Raw genomic sequence first — 18,940 nt, 5'->3', positions numbered from 1 at the left:
GGATTATAAATAATCGCAGTACATATTTTCTGATACTTTCTCCCTGGCCACTTCAAACCACTGTTGCTGACATCAGTGACAGGTTTGAGGACTTTCTTTCAACTCTGTGGTGTGTCCTTCTGCCTTATAAGAGCAACGTTCTGCTCTGACAGCAAGAAAGGTCAGCAGATTACAAGGCTGGCAGCCCTCCAAGATGCAGCACGAACCCAACACTCACTCTCCTTGTCCACCATGTGTGCTGTAAAGAGACATTTGGGCTTCATCCATCAATCACTCGTTCAATCTGTATCTACCCAGTCAGAGTCTTGCCAGATAATAAAACTTTCACAGAACAAATTACAGAAGCAGTAAAAACAACAAAGTCCTCTCTACAAATCTAAGAAACTGTTCATATCTTCTTCAAAGGTTTTCCAAAATAGTTGCTTTTAAAAGCTTACAGAAAGTCAACAATGCTGGGGCCGGTCACACTTCCTCAGCTCCCCCTTACCTCATAAAAATGGGGGAGCAGCAGCAGTTCTCCCAAGATTTTCAGGTGAGTCAAATACAGTTAGAGAAAACATTCCTGCAGGTACTGTGGTGCCAACCATATAGGGCTTTGTAAATTAAAGTCAATGCTTTGAAGCTTATAGGGAGCCACTGCAGGACTCATAGCACCAGTGTAAGATGGTTGTGCCAGTGTATACCTGGGCTTCTGCTTTCTGGACCAACTGTAGCAGCTAGGTGGTCTTCAGAAGCAGCTTCATAAAGGGCACATTACAATAGTCCAGGGGAATGATGACTGACAGCATGAATCTCCATCTTGAAGTGCTTCTGCTCTAGGTAGGGCTGCAACTACACACCAGCCAGAACTGGGCAAAGGGCCATCCTGGCCATGGCCTCCACCTGGCTAGCCAGCTATATTCATGGCCTGTTCCCCTGAGGTAATACTGTCCCACTGACAATACTGGAACAGAGGACCTGATAAACAAACAGCAACTCCATCTAACATGGCTTCAACTTCAGCCAGTTTCATCCCTTCCAGACCTTAACAGATTCCAGATATCAGGTAAAGATTTCCATGGCATCCCTGGCTTGGGCTAGCTATACAGCTGGGTATACATCAGTATACTGATGATACTGTACTCCAAAGCAGTGGATAGCTTCTGCCAGGAGAGGAGTGAAACAACTCAGACCTCAAACACTTCGCAAGAGAGCAGTCACCAGCTGATCTCTCTTCCCCTCTCCCATCAGCTGGAACTCTCCACTATGAAAGGAGATGATAAAAGGACCAACCCTTGCAAAGCCTCCGATCTCCAACCTTGCAGTCTGTCCAAAAGGATAACGTGTTCAGTGGTATCATAAGCCATCAAGAGGTGTAAAGAGGACCAGGGACCAGGTCCAGCTCCTGACAAGAGCAACCTATGCTGTCTCTGACCATTGTCTCAGTAAATTTCCCCCCCGAAGAAAAGGGTAGAGACAGGTGATAGCTGACAAAGACATTTGGATCTCTTCAGGAGGGGCACTGCCATAAGCTTCTCCAAAGCTTATGTGAATAACATTTCTGTTACTGAGCACTACAACAGTTCAGAGGGTAGTTTTCTTCCCTAAAATATTATCAGATGGCTGCAAAAATGCAGGAGCTATTGCTTTGTAGCTGTTTCTGAGTATGTCCAGTGCAGGCCATGATGTCAGCATTACTGAACAACCATGCAATTGCTCAGTATCTCATAACTAACAAGTTATGTCCAGTAAGTCAGAAGATGTGAGCAATCTTAGTGAACAAAGGTGGGCAGTCAATTGTTACATCAGCTGCCAATCACAGGTTGTATATACATTTATGACCCAGGCTTAATAAAATTTTACAATTCCATTAAAACACTTGTTTCACATAGGCAGAAAATGGCATTTGCTATTAAAACTACAAAGTAGGTTTTAGCTACTTAACAGCCACCTCACACTTATGTGAAAGTTTTGTTAAAGATCAACTTTAAAGAGCCAGGCTGGTTTAGTAATTAAGAATTTTGGACTCAGTCCAAGGAGACCCAGGTTCAAATCAACTCACCCATAAAGCTTAATGGTTGACCTTTGTCAGCCACTATCTCTCAGTCTAACTATTGCACATGATTCTTTTGAATAAAAAATGGAAAAATCATGTTTGCTTTATCCAAAAAAAAAAAAAAAATTAGTTTACCTCCATCTGGTCTATAACAATTAGCAAGACAAAGGAGTGTGTTTTGGAAGGAACAGTTACCATCCTATATTTCTAAAGCTGGTGGAGCATCCTGCTTCCCTCTGCTTTGGGCTAAGGATCAAATGAAGTGATATCTATGTATCAACCAAAGGAGGGGCCCAAAAAAGTCAAGTTGGTGGCTGTGACAATGTGATTCAAGCCCTGCCTCTTTAGATGAAGGTAAAAGGATCAGGGTTTCAATCACACACTCGCATCTGCCATCTTGACTTTTTTAGCCCCTCTCCCTCTCCAGCAATGTTTTTCCATTTACATTACTTTAGTGTAAGGACGTGGTGAACTGATTGAAGCTACAAGTCACAGAAGGTGGTCACCTCTTTCTTCCCCAGGAGCGCTTTCCTTTATAAATGTTCCACTTGTATACATCCTATGTCTTTGTGAGTTCGTCAGGTGACAATAAGTGTTGTTGTTGTAGTTGTTGTTGTTCTTAAATGTCCAGATGAGGCAATGCTGGCAGAGTCCTTAGGATTAAGCTTCTCTTCCCTGGGCAGAAGAGATCCTGGTTAAGCTCAGCCCGCTGTGTACTTGAAGCAGTTGCTAAACATACCATAATTGCTTGATCTCAACTTTAATTTTCTTCATGAGACAAATGGGTAGAACGTGTTTTTAAAAAGTTAGCAATTTGTAATGATATCTCCTGTTTATACAAAACATAGGTTTGCAAATATTCTCTACTTTATAGTGCTCCTGATAAAGGAATTTTATTGAAAAGTTTTTTTAAAACGGAGTAAAAATTGAAAAATATACCTCTCTTTTTGCAGGTAATTGTGCTTGCCCTTCTTCAAGAATTTCAGTCCTAAGGAACTAAAACTACGTAATTAAAAAGTCCCTCATACTTTAAAAGAATCAAGATATTACTTTACCATCAAAATTTATTATTATGAGTCCAAGGTTCTTTGCTGATTTTCTATCCACCAAAAAGTTCCCACCTAGAGGTTGACATCCTCCCTTTGAAAAGATGCAGATGCTCCTATTTATTCCCTTGGAAATCTTTTATGCAGCTGTCATCTCAGTTTTTGCTTTCTAATTTCCCCTGTGTACATTTTTTTTTCTTTCTGTCTTAGTGAAAGGTCTTCCTGGCACTCTCAAGCCCAGGAGCCTCAACTTCTTTTCTGGACATTTTCTCCCTTCCTGAAATTTGGAATTGTGAATTCAAACATTGAGAAACTACATTAGAAAGCCTGCATCAATCCTGCTGCCTACTTGGAAGAAAGATTATAACTGAATAAAATAAAACAACTGCTACAAAGTTAAATATTTTCCATATTAAAATGTGCTACCAGTCTTTATCGTGTTGTCCACTTCCACAAATATTTCAGATTTGGAAGTGGCTTGTACCTTTAGGTCAATGAGATTACAAAGGCTCTTTGCATGACCAATTGTAAAATTAAAGTAATATTTCTTCTGTTTATCATCAAATACATTGATGATGTATCTACCTGGGATCCACTGATGTCATCATCGGCATCTGAGCCACATGAAAGAGGCTCTGGAGAAAATCCACCAACTTTCAGCACAAAGCCACACCTGCCATCAGACATAACTATCTAAATAGTAGATGCACAGGAATCAGAATAAGTCATTACTGTATAGGCTACTTAACTCTCAGGTATGATTGCAGATGCTGGCCCATCACTGCAAGTCAAAACAGTTTTTTGTTAGGTTCTGCCCATCTCACTGCTTGAGTTACTACTGACTTTTAAGGTGGGTATCAGTGTGACCACTCAGTTGGGGAGCTAGATCATTAGAGACCAGCTTGCCTAATTGCTTATCAGGTGATGGTAAGAAAGGTGGCTCATATAATTTTGATTGAAATAAAGATCCCTAATTTATCTTTAGAAGGTTAGAAGATTGTGGAATACACTCCTTGAAAATGGCCCAAAAGACCCATCTTTTCAACCTGGCTTTTAAAACTAGTAAATGACTTTAATATGAGTTCTATATCAATATTAATCTATTTAATTTAGCTTTAATGAAGCTACATTCTTTAAACTTTAATGTAAACCACTCTCAGCTATATAAGAAGGTTGATGTAGAAATGAAATAAACAGAAGTTCTAATGTCTCTGTAGCTGATTTTAAACTCTCAGTAGAATTAAAAGTTTTACCCTTCCCAAATTCCTTTCTATATGGAGGTTTTCTCAACACTCATCCTTATTATTCTTGCAAATTTGTAGCTGCTACAAAATGCCCAAGATATCTATGAGCCAAATTAAGGCAACAGGGAAAGAGAGGGAAGGAATATAAGTTAGCTTTGGAAAGACAACATTGGCCCTTGTTCCTCATAATCATTCAGTAATATACCTTATGATAAGAAAATTGCTGTATACCCAGAATCATATTCACTTTATTTCCCCATTCACTGCTTTTATGGGAGTCTAATCTGATTAGTCATGCCAGAGGAGTGGCAAAGTACAAGTTGTCCTTAGCAAAGGACTGAGTAGAGCAAATAAGGATTCTTCTTTTGCCTCCAGAAAACTCACTACCCTCACCTGTAGGCCAGCAGAAAGCAATGAATACTTTCCTTGAGCAGATGAATAGGACTTTGGAGGGGGAGATCAAGAGAGTTGCTTTCTTTTTCTTTTTCTTTTTCTTTTTCTTTTTCTTTTTCTTTTTCTTTTTCTTTTTCTTTTTCTTTTTCTTTTTCTTTTTCTTTTTCTTTTTCTTTTTCTTTTTCTTCTAATCATGCAGAATTAATGAATTAATGAACTTTTATTACAATCCAAAACCAGGTCTCAGTTAAAACAAGAATAGATCAAGTTAAAACAACCAAATACAATTTAAAAATACAACAAATTTGATTAATTAAGTCAATCACCTATTTATGTTATGGCTTGGGCTCACAATTTAACTATTGGCTAGGTGATTTCAGGGTGCTTAACATTTAGGAAAAGTTCTAAATGCCATTGGTCTGAATGGCCAGGCAGTTTATCTATTAGTTTGGAGTTATGAATTAATTGGGAGCAGAATTCTCTATAAAATCTACAGCTCAGGAAGTCATGTTCTAAGGTCTCAATTTCATCAGAGGCATCCTCTGTGATCATGGAGACAGAGAGATGTGACATGTTTGTTCTTCCCTGAAGTTGACAAGAACTATACATGCTGCAGGTAAAGAGGCTAGAGGCAAACCTGTCCACCCTGATGAGAAATTCTGGATCAGACAGAGGAGCTGCTTGCAGAGAGACAACAGGAAGCCTCCCAGAAGGTAGAAATAATCTAGACAAAGGGGGCAAGAGATGGAAGAGCATGACACAAAGAACTAAGTCTGCCAGGAAGAGCTCTTTTTCTTTCAAGTGTCAGAATACATTCCAAAGCTGTCCTGTTAACTATGTTTCCAAAACCCTAGACAAACAGCAGCTGCAATAAACCTGAGAGGCTGTCAGCCTTACCAGGTAGACCAGACAGGAAACACAGCCAGATGAGCTAATTCTACTTTATTGTAAGGCTACATTAACAGAATCTTGCAAGTCTGAAAGTACAAGTCTCCCGCTGTCTCCTTTACAGCCCAAGAAGTTAGGGAGGGTCCCTTCTGAGCCTCTTGTTCTGCTCATTATGCAGCTGTGGGCTATACCCTCTCTTATCTGACTGTTCTGTAGGCAGCATCTCTTCACCCCATTTCTCAAGGTCTTTCCTACATACTATTATAGAGATTGAGGAAGGGGACTATGCAAAGGGAAGCATTTCTGCTTCTGTTCTGAAGAGAAGGAAGTGAGGAGTGGCAGTGAATGGAGACTCCCTACTGAGAGGGACCAAAGCAGCAGTCTGTCAGCCTGGTAGTCTGTCAGAAGTATGTGGTCTTCCTAGGGCTCACATTCAGGATCTGACAAAAAGACTTCTAAGACTCTTTAACTCCCCGGCAGAAGAGAAATGCAGGTCAAACTGGGAAGGGAAGTGGTGAGAGAACACTTAGCTGCCTTTAATGTATTTAACTGCTGGGGCTAGATGGATTACATGCCAAGGTGCTAAAGGAACTGGCAGATGTGATATCAGAATTACTGACTGTAATCTTTGAGAACTCCTGGAGTACAGGGGAAGTGCCAGAAAACTGGAGATGAGCTAACGTTGTTCCAGTCTTTAAAGAAGGGGGATAATAGACCCAGGAAACTACAGACCAATCAGCTTAATATTAATACCTGGAAAACTCCTAGAAAAGATAATCAAATAGTGGGTTGAAAGCATTTAGAAAGGAACAAGGTGATTACTAGAAGCCAACATGAGTTTATTAAATATAGGTAGTTCTGGGGACTTCTGGGGAAGAAATGGCGAACTGAAGATGAGCCAACCACTGCAGTAGGATAAAAAGCTGGTAAGTAGACTGGATCTTCATAATTCCTCTCCAGACAAGGAGAGGACTTGAGATCACCCACAAGTGCTCCCTATAGTTGCTCCCTGCAAGGAGACCACAAGACAGTGGTCTCCAGCAGGTTTAGAGCTCTGGGAGACGAGGGAATAGCCATCTTTGCTCAAACCATGGTTAGCATCTTTGAAAGGACCCTGGGTTCGCATATTTCCTTTTCTAATCACTTTCGGAAATTGCTCATTAACTGTTTTTCAGCTATTAGGAACCTTTGGATCAGCAAGTTTTATGGCACCAGGTGAGTTTCCTTCAATCCTTAATGAAAGAAGTTTTAAATACAAGTTTAAGGACTTTAAAAAACCTTTTTTTAAAAAAATAAACAGCAAAAGGGTGATTAGAACATTGATTTTGAAAAGTTACAGATGGACTAAGGGACCAGATGGATTTGAAATAAGATTTTGAAATTAATTATATATCTTTCCTGTGGGAAAATGCTGTTGTTTTGAATTCTTTAAAAAAAAAAACATGATAGGATGGGACACTACAGGGAATCAGAAGGAACTAAAGATTACAATGAAGGTGCTGTTTTTGACCCATAAAGCCATTTCTTATTTGGCATCAGGGTACCTAGAGGATGGCTTGCTCCAACCAGAATTGGCTGAACCTATTAGGTTACCTTGGAAGTAATGAGAGCTGAGGCCAGGTGGCGCTGCTTTCCGGAAGCAGCACCAGTTCCCTGCAATAGTCTCACCGTAAAGCTCAGAGTGCCCCCACTTCCAGCTGGCATTCAGGAGGATGCTGAAGACAGCTGTTCCAGAGAGCATTCTAGTCAGACTTGGCCATCTTTTATCTTTTTAGTCCTATTATTGTTTATTTGGATTTTTTGTTTGCCTGTTTTTAACTTTAAAAAGATTTTAATATTTATTATGCTGAGAGTCTCTTTGGAGTGTGGCAGGATATAAATGGAATAAATAAAGAAATTATAGTGCAATCTTTTTCTTATTCTAGATGTGCATTCATACCTGCTGTGCTAAAAGTATTTTTGGCTAGAGTCTGGGCACAATTTCTGCTCAGAGCCCAGTTGGGACTGTATAGTGTCAATCTGAATTTTTAACGAACATACGTATTTCAAGTTCTAGGATATGCTCCTAATGTGGTTTTGCTCTGCAATGCCAGTGTCACTAAAATTGATACTCATATTTGGACATTGTAGCAGGAGAACCATGTTAGTCATTGGTGGCAATGTTTTATTAAAAGGTATAAAATTCTGTGAGCTGCAACTCACTTCACTGGGTGCATAGAATGGCTAGGCTGATGTAGAATTTAATTTTGGATGAAGCAGGGGGAGAGGAGGAGGGGAAGAGAAGTTGCTTATGCAAGGTTACATGTGGGACAGATTACAAGTACCTTATCAATTAAGAATTGTATTATGTTAAAAAGACATTGTGTTTGTTGAGACCTTCTAAGATTGCCTGAAACATTTTGATGTATGTGAGTTCAGTAAACTGTTACTCAATGGTGAACTTAGTCCTGTTTTTCCAAAATAGTCACTCTGAGATTTGCAATAGAGTGTCTAGGGAGGCTGAAATGCTCAGATACTACTCTCCTTGTTTTCAGTCCTGATGTCAAATTTGTGATCCTCTCATTTGCATCCTTTCATTTGCAAAGTTGCACCTCTCATGCTGATTAAAGCTATTTTTTCCTCTGTGGACTTGGCCCCCTTTATCTTAATTGGTGATTTTGTTTCGTTCTGGAGTAGGAATGGAGTAGAAGCTGAAATGCTACAGAGTCTCACTTGATGCATTTCTGATTATGGGACATGAGCGCTCAGCAACAGCCCTTAAATAGCGTGGCATGAATCTAGAAAGCCAATTAGATCTGGCTGCCTACCCAACAATCTGTTCCTGGGTTGTCACTCCCCTTTTTTTCAAACTAGCAAATTAAAATCATCATCATCATCACCATCATCATCACTCCCAGTGAGACACTACCTTGACGTGGTTGTGGAGCTTGTGTGCTCCAAGGAGGATGAGAGCTATGCCAGAGATTCAACCATACTGGACAGGTCTCATCAGAGGAGCCAGATGAAGAGTGTCTCTCCCGTAAACAATATGGTGAGATGTAATTTACAGAAATGTATAGCAGATTAGTTGTTGCCCAGGTCAACAAGGACCATGCTAGGTGTTCCAGTTCCTGGACTTCTGGTGACAAGTGGGCTACAGGACTCAGGACTGTTGGCTGAGCAACTAGGGCCAGCAACTGCAGGACTACTGGAAGAAAAGTTGTTTATCCATTGCAAATATACGAAGACTGAAAACAAAGAAATAATGATCCACTATTACAAATCAAGTCCAATGAGAAGAGGATATCTGAAAAGAATGTACCAGTCCTGGAAAGAACAATATCCAGAATCAGAAATAACAGAACACAGGTTAGCAGATCAACATCAATTTATAATGTGAAATAAAGTATTCACAGAAGTAGAATTGGAAGAACTGCAAAGGCCTACCCAGGGCAAAGAAATTGAAGCTTTGCCAGAAGTAGTTCAGACTGTAGAGGCAAACCAGGGGGAGTTGGCAGTAGAGGAAGCCAGCATAGCTATTGAACCATTTTCATACCCAAACCAGGTACCCTCTCCTCTGCCTTCTCCTCAGGAAGAACAAAGCCCTGTAACTAAAAAAACAAGAAGAATTGAAACATCTAGAACAGCACAAAAACAACATAATAAGGTTGCCTGCATTGAGGCTTGTTACAAATAAACAGCTAGCACAAGTATTAAACAATGTCAATACTATAATATCAAATATAAGCACCAGCTCACTGCAAGAAACAAACCAACTGAGGTACAGCAGGGCTGCAGTTGTAACTGAATAAGTTGGATGCAAAATCAACAAACAAGGAAAAAAACCAAATACTGCACCACCAAAATGGAAGATCAGGTTGGAAAATAAGATCAACATGCTAAGATCAGATGCAAGCAAGCTAGAACAGATGAAAGAAAAGAAGCTGAAGAAAAAGAAGATCAAAGAATACCTGATCAAGAAATATCACCTAGAAATAAGGAAGATCAAAGAAGCATTGGAAATAATAAAGCAGCGAATAACAGCCATAGCCAAAAAAATCAGCAGATATAAAGCTCGAATTGCACACTAGAATCTCCAGTTTCAGTCGAATCAGAAACGGTTCTACCAATTCATCAATGGAGAGACTGCAATGAACCAGTCAATACCTGACAAAGAAGAAACAGTGCAGTTCTGAGCACAACTATGGGACAACCCAAAGAAATACAACAAGAATGCAGCTTGGATAAAGGAGGTGGATAAGAATAAAAAAGAAGCTGAAATGAAAGAACTTGTAATAACAGCAGAAATGGTGCATGGTTTTTGCATGGTTTTTGGTTGAAACATTTGACTGGTCTGCACCCACTCATTGCCAAGCAGTTTAACAACATACTGCAACATTTAGTTACTATTAGGATTTAGTGTAGTGGTTAGGGTTAAGATTCATGTTTGTATTGGGTTAAGTCAGGAATAATGTAGGTTTAGCTTGGGACAAAGTTAGGGTGATTTTAGGGTTTACAGCTACCATTGATGTTAATTTTTATGATTGTGCTGGTACTAATTTATGGTTCAGAAACACCATAAATGGAGGTGTTTAACACTTTATTGGTGTTAAACTTAATTTAAGGGTTACAATTTGGTTAGATTCAATGTAAGAACTAGATGCAGGCTTAACATTAAGGTAGTTTTCATTATTAATATTAGTGCTAACTTTACAGTTGGAATTTAATGTTGTTGTTAGGGTTAGGGTTAACATTAAGGACTAAGTCTTGTATTAGGGGTAGAGCTGAAACTTGCATTTTAAATATAGTTCTAATACTTTAAAATCAGTAATCCTTTCTCCCATTCACACGCCATATGTTTTTTATTAAATTCTTCAAGTCACCACATTTCATCCATCCCAAACCATTTAAGTGTGTCATTGCTGACGTGCATTTGTTACTATTGTTGACATAGTGTAGCCTAGAAAGAGCTTTACTTTTTAACAAAGATTTGGACAACATGTCAAATAATTTGTGCTACAGACAATATGACGACTAATCCAGGCTGACCAGTGCTCTCTGGGTTGTGTTTCTTTACCTGTTAAGGAAGACTATTCTAAATGTATATATAACATTAAATCTTTAGACCCAAGATATTTCCATTCTAGCTTTCTGCTAAAAAGCATTGAAAACTGCCAAGAAATAATGCAATATGTTCTTTAAAAATATCTGAATAAAAGAAAAAGTGGACAGCTTTGCGCAAATGTAAGTACGTGTTGCTTCTCCTGAAATCCCTGACACTACGGAATGCTACATTTCCTGTTCCTTAGTTATGTACTCTGACCTTTTCATTTATAAGACTTGACTTCTGACTCAGTGTCAAAAGCAGTTATGAGCCAATCCATTCAGTGGGAGAGTTGTGAATAATTGTCTATAGAACTATTTTCATTTTTTGGTGACAAGAGTTCATTTCACACAAGAAAGCAGAGCACTTTACTGTACATTTTGTTTCTTGTCACCTCATCAGTTGGGTAAATATTTAACAGTTGGAGGAACATTGCTTTCCAAGACAAAACCTGTCACATTAATTTCTTTCCAGAGTACGTTAAAATCACAGATACCACATGAGCCCTGGACTGCTGTTTAGCTGCTCCCTGCCCTCTTGCTGAAAGAGGAAAATTGATAGATTTATTGATTATATTAAGTCAGTGCTGACTCTTAGTGACCTTCTCCAGGATGGTCTGTTCCCAACCTGGCCCTTCAGCTCTCCCACGAGTGCGCCCGTCACCACTGCAATTGACTCCATCCACCCTGCTGCTAGTCATCCTCTTTTGTTTCCTTCCACCTTTCCTGGTGTTATAGACTAGGTCCATAAGAGAGAGCTAGGTCTTCACATAATATATCCAAAGTATAATTTAAGCTTAGTCATTTGTGCCTTGAGTGAGAACTCTGAGTTGATTTGTTTCATCTGCTTGTTTGTTTTCTTGGCTATCCATGGTATTGTCAGGAGTCTTCTCCAGTACAAAGTTCCAAAGCATCAATACTCTTTCTATCCTGCTACTTCAAAGTCTAGCTTTTGTTTCCATAGAGTGTCACAGGGAAAAACATTGCCTGCATTATTCTGATCTTTGTAGGTATAGACACACTGCAGAATTTAAATATCTTTTCCAAGGCCCTCATTACTACTCTACCAAGTGCTAGTCTGTGACATATTTCTTGACCGCTGGTTTCTTTACTGTAGGATTGGTGGGGAGGGCGGGGGTTGTTTTTGGTGCAATCAAGTCAGTGTTGATTCCTGGCAACTGCCTGCACTAGTCCTTACAGTTTTCTTGGAAAGATTTTCAGAAATGGTTTGCCTTCTTCCTAGGGATGAGAGAATGACTGGTTCAAAGTCATCCAGCTGGCAGGACTAGAACTCATGGTCTTCCTATTTCTAATCTAGTGCCTTAATCACTAAACCAAATTGTCTTCATTGTAATTTCTAAAGTAAGCTGCCATACCAGTTGTCATTAGTTTGGTCTTCTTAGTCCCATTTTTTTACTGTGCTCCTTGATTTTCATTATTAGAGCTTGCAGATTATTTCATTTATTTCTTTATTAAAAAAATTTAAATCACCCAATAGTAGAAGTTCTCTGCTACTGTTGATATATTTGCTGTGCTATCTTTTGATATATTTACTGTATAGTTTACAATAAATATATCAAAAAAAGAAAGAAAGAATACAATTCAAGTTAAAACATATCTAATAAAATCAGATAAAAAAATACATACAAACTAGGCAGCAACAAGGTGATTGCTAAAATCTAAAACAATATGAATTAAAGTATAATTAGAATACAATTGAAATGCAATGAAAAAGCCTGAGAAAATAAAAAGCATAAGGCACTGAAATGTTGCTAATATGGCACCAGTTGAGTTTCTCTGGGGAAGGCATTCCATAAATGGGGAGTTGCCACAGAAAAGACTCTCCCTAGTAGAGACCCACCTCATCTTCTTTGGTGGGGGGACATAAAGAAGACCCTCATTAGAAAAGGTCCAGGTTGGTACATATGGGATGAAGCATGTAGGGAGGCATACATTTCACACAAGGCAATGAAATGTTCTGGGATTCCCATTTTCCTAAGGCCATTTCCCAGCTTGATATGGTTGAAACAATTGAAGGCCTTTCTATCATCAATGAAGTACATACTGACTTTTCGCAATCTTTGACTTTCTTAATTATGCAGCATGTGTGAGCAATAACGTCTTGTGTCCCTTGGCCTTTTCTAAAGCCAGCTTGAAGATCTGGCATCTCCTTTCCCACATAGCACTCTAATCTTCTTTGGATGATCCTAAGCATTATTTTGCTAGCATGTGAAATTAAGGATATTGTACAATAGTTTGCATGCCCAATTAAGGCTCCTTTCTTTGGTATTGGGATGCCGATGACCTTTTCCAATCTTTTGGCCAGCGTGTCACTCCAGATTTGCTGGTATAGTTTGGTTGTTTCTCTCCTTGAGATATTCTCTCAATTCCTGCACCCTTCTAACTTGGTAAAAATAAATATGGCATATAACTTTAACAAAGTATTATTATAATAAATTTATTAAATTTATATGCCACCCAACTCCCAGCAACTGGTAATGGCAGGAGTTTTGATCTATCTTTATCTTCTAGCACTAGAAGTCCTTGTAAATAGGGAGTATTTTTTAAGGTTTCTTGGATACTGCCATTCCTACTGCAGAGAAAAAAAACCTGCATCACATTTCTTATACAGCATGCAAAGCTATCACTTTTAGCATGTAGACAGTTCTCCCTGGCTATGCCTAGTTTCCTGCAAGGACCAATAGTTTTCTTCATGCACTGCCTGTTATTGTGGGCCTGGCGGGCTGTTTGTGTATTGGGAGCTGTTTGTGTTTGTGGGGCCCCGTCGGATGAGGAATTTCCTGTGTTGCTTCTGCTTGTTCTGGTTTGATTAGATACGTGACTATAGATACATGGCTAGTTACAAGTTGAACTATAGTACCCTTTGCCTCATTATAATAGTAGAAAACACACCCCTAGGAGTAAACCTGAGATGCTAATGAGCCCCCCTCATGGCTTATTATGGGGTACATAGTTGTAGTATGCATGTGCATGATGTAATTCACCCATGGATTTGTTTTAGCCAATAAGAAATGTGATGAATGTTACCTGCTTAGTGAAATGTATAAAAGCCTTTGGATAACACCCCTTAGCACGCTCGATTTGGATTTTGGCCCCGAGTGTGCCTCTTTGCTTCTGTACAGAAATAAAGTCTAGTCTAGTCTGTGCGTAATTTGGCCCTCTCTCGCAGCATGTGTCCCAAACAGTTGGTCACCCCCTGGCCAACATGATCTCCCCTCTAGTTTCAACATGATATTTATCATTCAATCGGACAGAAACACACATCAACTTAGAGGTCTGCAGCTGGCTGCCTTTGGCCATATCCAGCCTCTTGATTGATTGATTGATTGATTGATTGATCATATTTATATGGCTGCCCATCTCATGTGATGAGACTCTGGGTGGCGTACAAACAAACCATGGAAAACAATTTTAAAAACATTCAGGGAGTACAAAAATTAATATTATTATGAAAAGACTAAGCAAGAGCATCAGATTATGAACAATAGAGCCACCTCATCAGATCACTGTTTGATGTAGTTCCTTCAATTGCCAACCCCACTGGTTTTCCTGAGACTTGTATTTGAGAGGAAAATGATGGAGCCTGGCATCTAGAGATTGAAATCTCTTAAGTAAGTTGAAGAACCAAGTGATACTTAGTCATTTCATAGGAAAAAAAGAGGAATTAGAGGTGTCAGGAGTGCATTCAAAGTTTCCTTCTTCCCCTAAGTTTCAAAATACATTGGTTCTAAGGCCGGGCAAATCTGTTTTCCAGCCTGCTTATTAACTCTGGAAATAGCCCAACCTGTCCTGTTCCAGTGCTAAGGACAGCCATTTACAACCTGTTCTTAACTAGGAAAAATAGAGTTCTCTCTTCTCATTATCTAACCTGAGAAAATTATTGGTGTCTGTATCTGTATCCATCTTTATCATTGTCTTTTCCTTTTTCTTCTTCCCTTATTCTTGACAGGCATCATTTCATTTTCAACCAAGGGCAAATATTGCAGGAAACCTAAATAGTTTCATAGCAAATGAATTTCAAATTTCACAGAAATCAGTGCTATGGTTTTCAAACTACAATACTTTTAAGGCAGGACAGCTCAGACCATTTCAGCAGTATTTCCAGTGCAATTTGCTAATACAGTTGGGCTGACATTTCCCCTGCTGTCCTTAATCTCCTGATTGATATAGCAAAATACATTGTGTGTCTCTCTGTGTGTGTTCCTGCCATAGAAACTTACTGGGTGACTTTGTGATAGTCACTCTCTCTCAGCTTGACCTACCATGCAAGGTTGTTGTTGTGGGAAAAATGGAAGGACAAAGTGTTACATATTCCAGCCTGAAGGAAAAGTTGGATATAAGCTAATAAGTAAACAAATAAAATGGGAAGGGAAAGAGATACTGCTTAAAAAGGGAAATGATAGGAAGAAAACAAACACCCACACCTATATTATTAACAGTTTTACAAAGTTAATTAATAAACAATTTGCAAGAGGAAAAAACACTAAGTCTGGAAAAGCTTGCTGAGGATTAACTGAAACATAATCACGAAACTTTGACAGAGGAAGGAAGAACAGGAGTCTGGAAACACCAGCAGAGCTAGATTTATTGGGCAACCACTTGTGAGGAAATGGCTCCTTCTGAAGCAAAACCTGGTAGAATCAGTGGTGTTTTACCTTCCTTCCAGTTTTGTAATATATGAACTATTGTGTTTAAGTATGAGATAAACAGTAACTAGTATTTATCGCCTCTGCATGAAACAGTTTCAGTTCCAGTGCTTCAGTGAGCTCTAAGACAAGCTTCCTTTGTAGGAAAGATGATTTAACGGCAGTTTTCCAATGAAGTTTTGTGCTCACAGTGTAGTGAATATCATGACTATGTTTGCTGGATGATTACATTGTATTTAATTCTGTATTTATGAGGTTTTTATTTTTTTAACTACCACCAACAGATTCTGGAGGGGACACGGTGGCACAGTGGCTTAATGATGCTGAAAGTTGCTGGCCAGAAATGGTCGACACTTCAGCGGTTCAAGCCCAGCCCCGCGCGGCAGAGTGAGCTCCTGTCTCCTCCCTAGCTTCTGTCAACCCAGCAGCTTGAAAGCATCCGCAAGTAGATAAATGGGTATTCTCACCCCGGTGGGAGGAAAAATGCTGGCAGCGCCTTGCACGGAGACGGGAGCAGTTGCCAGTAATGCGGAAGCTGCGTACACCCGAAAAAGACAAGAAGCAATGGAAAGCCCGCCTCCTGCGCTCGCCAGCTGGGCTCCACTCTAGGAAGGAGGCAATGGCAAACCACTTCCGAAACACCTTGCCATGAAAACTGCAGGGACTCGTCCAAGCAGTTGCTGTGGAATCGGTTACGATTGAGTGTGGATAAAAAAAAAAAAACAGCTTCTGGGCCAATTTTATTTTGGGAATTGGGTTTGGGGAGAAAGTCATTGCCCGCAAACTATGGCCTAAGGTCCAGGTTGATAGTCTTATTTGACCCTTAAGATATCATATGTTCCAATGTGATCCCAATCCTCCAAACTTCAGCAATGCCAATTTGCCCAGGACAAGCTAATCCAGAGATGAGACACCCCCCCCCCAACACACAATACCTGCATGCCTATGACTTTTACCCCAGTTAGGCTCAGTGGTTGAGGATTATTCTTCATATACTGGCTGCCCCTTCAAGACACCAACCTGCACAGAAAAGAATTAAGTATTGCAGATGATCCACCAACACTCATCCAGAAGGAAAGGAATAATTAATTGTAGGCTTGGCACCATGTGGCCTGCATGGAGACCATTCCCCAAAAGGAGAGACACCTACTGCTTTTGGGCAGGCACCATTTCAGACATGGCTAGGCTCAGGTTTCAGTCCCAACATCCCTAGGCTCAGGTTTCAGTCCCTGTGATATGGCCTTTTGATCCTGTGTAAATCCACCTCCTGTAGTTGGATAATCCTCTATATAATTAGCCCTCCCCTTGTGCTGATCTTATTTATTTACTTATTTATTACTTAGGCTCACAGGCTGCTTCAGTCGTAGCTGCGACAATTCATAACTAAGCAGTGAAGACTGCTTTCATAACAAAGTTTAAAAAGTATAAAAAACAACATTGACAATCTGCATCTTGATGCACCATGAAATCAGTCTTCTAATAAAATAAAAGCTACCTGCAGGAGGACCATCTACATTTTATTCCCTGTAAGCTTTCTGTAACAGCCAGCCCTTTATGGCTTTCCGGAATTCCATAAGGGTTGGGGCTACTTTGATAGTGAGGGAACTTTGCCCCATATGAGAAGGAGGCAACTAAGAAGCCCTGATTTCAGGGTCCCCAACAATAGTATTCTCTTAGAGTAGGGACCCAAACAGAGTCCTTCTTCTCTGGTCTCACTGGATGGGCAGAAACCACTGGGACCAGGCAGTCCCACAGATGATAAAGTCTTAAACTGTGTAGGCCTTTAAAGGAAAAAACCAGCACCATTAATCACATTGATAGCTAGTGTGGCTCTCAAAGTAATGGTGTTATGTGTGCAAAATGAGAAGTGCTCATAATTCTGGGCAAGCTGCAACTATAGTTTCTGAGTGGTCTTCAAAAGCAGACCCGTATAGAATGTATTGCAGTAGTCCAGCTGAAAGGTCACCAAGGCATGAGTGACCGTGTCCGAGGCAGCTGAACAGGAACTGGTCCCAGAGGAAGGAAGAGAACAACCTTGATACCATGATTCTTGCTTCCAACCCTCAGAGATGATCCATTAAATGCTGATTGATGGTATTTAATGCAGCTGATAGATCAAAGAGGATCTTTGGGCTACTCCCATGTCAGTCCTGCCACAGATCACTAATAGGAATGATCAATGAGGTCTCAGTACTATACCTTGACCTGAAATCTGACTGAAGATTATTAAATAATCTTCAGATAATCCATTTCCTTCTTTGCAACTCCTACCTTCTCAACAATCTTGCTATAAAAGGACGGCTGAAGATTGGTTGATAGTTCTCCATACTACCCAGGTTGAGTAATATTTTCTTAAGCAGAGAGCATACCACTGCTTTTTTCAAAGTTGGCAGTACCACTCCCTCCCTGAAGGATATAATTGTGGTTTTAATGTTTTAATTAATTGAGTTGTTTTGTTGTTTTTTGGTTTTAATTTTGTGTTAGCTGCTGAGAGTCGTAATAGCAGGATGGGCAGCCATATAAATTGTTCAAATAAATAAATAAGGATTCATTCACTACTGCTCTGATCCAGCCTCCTGTCATCTCTGTGGAGGCTTTCACCAATCAGGAAGGCCAGGGATGTGACCTACAAGAGGCAGAGTTAATTCCAAGAAGGACCCTGCCCACTTTTTCAGGACCAATAGACTCTTCAAAGAAAACCAGGCCAGACGGAGCTTTGTTCACTCAACCAGACCTGTTCAGCTAGTGTCCAACACTGAATGGATCTGAGAGATTTTATTTTCCAGATGTTCTGCAAATTCTTCACAGCAGCCAAGAGATACTCTTCAAGCCGTCATTCTGGTAACAAGTGACATGTTCATGAGGTAACACAACCATGTGCTTCAGGTGCCAGCTTCAAATGGATGACTCATACCACTGAGGAGGCCGTGAAGGGTTTACAAGTCCACCCATTCTCAATACATCATCATGAAGTCTCTCTTGATGAGCCACTATTAACACCCAGCCTATCATCCTCCAAGAGGAATTTTCTATTTTGATAGAAACTTATTAGGTGGAATACTTTGGTTTTGCTGACAGGTTGCTTGCAGTGAAGATAGATGCATTCAAAAGGTGCAAAGGGTGAAAACAAGGATGGTTTGGAAAACTGAGTCAGCCAGGAGACGTGGAGAGATTCAGTAGCGGAGAGTGATTGGTACATAGATGAGAATAATAATAATAATTTTTTTAATTTATATGCCACCCGACTCCCAGCAATTCTGGGTAGTTTACAGTTGTTAAAATAATTTAAAAACAAAGCACAAACAGCACAAAATAAAGGGACAATGATGGCAGAGGGGAACAGAAAGGAAAAAAGGGGCAACAATCATCCTCTCTAAATGCCTGGGTGAAGAGCCAGGTCTTTAAGGCCCTTCAAAATCCCAGTAGGATGGGAGCTGTTCAAATTTTGGGGGCAACCTCATTCCAGAGGGCAGGCACTGCTACAGAGAAGGTGTGCTTCCAGGGTCCTGATAGATAGCATTGTTTAATTGATGGAACCCGGAGTGCGCCTGCCAGATCAAACTGGTTGGGCAGATACTATGGGAG

At 40.0% G+C, this 18,940-nt stretch overlaps 1 protein-coding gene across 4 annotated transcripts in view; it reads right to left on the bottom strand.

The window, feature by feature from the left end:
• The window catches only part of LOC103053704 (uncharacterized), an 87,384-nt gene that overhangs the window by 13,639 nt on the left and 54,805 nt on the right, over window positions 1-18,940 (bottom strand). For 2 of the 4 annotated variants that reach the window (XR_015797368.1, XR_015797366.1), the window contains exon 8: window positions 16,291-16,375. The exons of 1 other annotated variant lie outside the window; for it this stretch is intronic. The gene's annotated coding sequence lies outside the window, so the exon portion shown is untranslated. Of the gene's footprint in view, window positions 1-2,541; window positions 2,711-16,290; window positions 16,376-18,940 lie in introns of all 4 variants that reach the window. One more of the 4 variants, XR_015797367.1, reaches the window with a different exon arrangement.

This window comes from Python bivittatus, unplaced genomic scaffold (genome assembly GCF_059951505.1).
Source record: "Python bivittatus isolate LINGU-HERP-01145 unplaced genomic scaffold, Pbiv_v1 ctg000520_np1212, whole genome shotgun sequence".
NCBI lineage: Eukaryota > Metazoa > Chordata > Lepidosauria > Squamata > Pythonidae > Python > Python bivittatus.
Note: the sequence above shows the minus strand (reverse complement) of the source record. Positions and strands in the feature narration are given on the sequence as shown.